Source organism: Schistocerca americana, chromosome 4, assembly GCF_021461395.2.
Source record: "Schistocerca americana isolate TAMUIC-IGC-003095 chromosome 4, iqSchAmer2.1, whole genome shotgun sequence".
Lineage (NCBI taxonomy): Eukaryota > Metazoa > Arthropoda > Insecta > Orthoptera > Acrididae > Schistocerca > Schistocerca americana.
This window is the reverse complement of record NC_060122.1, coordinates 626,195,254-626,197,744: the sequence shown is the minus strand read 5'-3', so window position 1 is coordinate 626,197,744 and position 2,491 is coordinate 626,195,254.

The following is a 2,491-nucleotide window of genomic DNA, read 5'->3' as shown; positions in this document are numbered from 1 at the left end:
GCTGCGGTCCGGTCCCAGGTCGACGGGCACGTGCACCTTCCGCCGACCACTGGCGACAACATCGATGTACTGTGGAGACCTCACGCCCCACGTGTTGAGCAATTCGGCGGTACGTCCACCCGGCCTCCCGCATGCCCACTATACGCCCTCGCTCAAAGTCCGTCAACTGCACATACGTTTCACGTCCACGCTGTCGCGGCATGCTACCAGTGTTACAGACTGCGATAGAGCTCCGTATCCCACGGCAAACTGGCTGACACTGACGGCGGCGGTGCACAAATGCTGCGCAGCTAGCGCCATTCGACGGCCAACACCGCGGTTCCTGGTGTGTCCGCTGTGCCGTGCGTGTGATCATTGCTTGTACAGCCCTCTCGCAGTGTCCGGAGCAAGTATGGTGGGTCTGACACACCGGTGTCAATGTGTTCTTTTTTCCATTTCCAGGAGTGCATATTAAACTTTTTTCTGTGTTCCTTTTTCGTCTATCAAATACGGGAAACTATCCCATAGGTGCAAAGCTTCGTTTGGGTTCCATACGCCCCGTTTCTTGCAAAGCAGAATGGGTGCAAAGTTTTTCCAGTTAAGGACTACTGCCTTCCTTCACAGACACTATGTAAATAAATCTGCCAATTCCTTTTGCGTTCAATTCCTTCAACTCATTCAATAATTTTTAAGAAACATTATCACAAGTAGGCTGCTATGCTTCCTTCACTCCTGTGTGCAGTGAATTAGACTTTCACAGCACTATTGTACACTTGGCCTGCTCAGCTCTGGTTCCAGCAATTGTAGTTCTTACTGGCGTAGTTAGTTGCTCCTTAAATACCCAACTAGCCGCCCTCAGCAACACGGAGAGGTGTGGAGCAGCTTGCTGTTACAGCGAGGAGCTTTCTGGTGTCCGGGAGCGAACCAGTAGTATCAATTTTGAGCAAGTGCTGGGAGCCGTGGGCAACGGCGATCGATGAGACTTATGCACGGCACTGGGCCATGCATAGCGCATCATGCGGTCTTGTCTATGTCCAGGGTGCTGGGTTCTGGATGTTGACTGGGGAGCAGCGACGTCTTGGAAGTACCGTACTGCCACTGTCGTACGGGTGGCCCTAGTCACACGACTGTCGTAGCTAAGGCGAGAAGCTACAGAAGGCAGGAGTCGAAAGACAACCTGGAGAACACGGCAACTGCCGTAACCTGATTTCCTAGAAACCTCGTTCGATGGAAGAGGAGACAAAATAAGAACACGAGTGTCTCCAGTTATCAGAAGATACGCGACACTTTCTGCGAAAGTTTATGACGTAGTTTTGGAGCCTTTTAGAGATTTTGTTCACAACTTGATTATTGTTGTTTTTTTTTTCATTTATCTACTCATGTCTGTATAAAGTTACTACGCGAATATTTCTTACGAAGTCAGGGGACAGAAGAATGTTGTATTAGTCGTAAAGTTGCTACTGTATTTCACAATAAGTGCCATTCACTTATTACACGGTGTGAAGGAAAAATGTTACGCTTGGAGGTGGCCGTATGATTCCTCATCCCAGTTGAAGACAAAAGAGTATCGAGCAAACCTTAGTCCCACTAATAGGTTTAATAAAAATGTGATTTAAAAAATTAAACTCTGGCAACGCTGTAACTGCGCGCGTTGTGTCCAAGAACAGGTATAATAAACTACGGACTGAGACGGACTGCCCCATTAGCTCAGTGATGAGGCAACATTCGAGTCGCGTTCGCACGAAATATTTTTTTTTTTTCTATTGCAGTTAAAGCATCAGCGTCAAAACGTACCCATTTTACATCTCCAAAAAGCGGTATTTTCTGTATTTCTGTTACTGTTAACTTTATTTAAACATTAGGACATAGTCTAAACTTCTTGTAGATATAAACGAGCACTTTATTTCGTCCGTGACACAAATAAAAACATCGTAAAATGATAGTGGATACTATAATATTGTCTGTATTCAATGAGGCATAAAAACACAGTAGATAGACTACACTAGATTTCACATGATGCTGTGCACATTAATTCCATTCTGTTTATCTTTATTGAGCCAGTATCGACACATACGAGCAACGTTTACTTTAGAGAAAATGTTCAAAGCCACCACCATGCGTTTAAAAACACTTCCCCACTCTCTGGACCCTAGGCAACGCATCTGCATCCACCATTCCCGAATCGGCACGCGCGCGAACTATTAGGCCGTATACATCTGTGGCTGGAGTACTATAAACTTATTCCTTTAATTTTCTCCTCAAATAAAAATATAGAGGAGTAAGAGCCGGTGGACATGGTGGTCAGAACTTTCCACCTCCACGACCAGTCCGTTGCCCTTGAAACACTTCATCTACATAGCGACGCTCATTAATTCCGAAGTGTGGCGGTGCACCATCAAGCCTAACCAGAGCTGTCGCCGAACACACACTGGAACGTTTTCTAACGCGTCGGGCAAAGTATTGCAAAGAAGCATACGATACAACGGCGCATTTAACTCGTCAGGCAACCGGT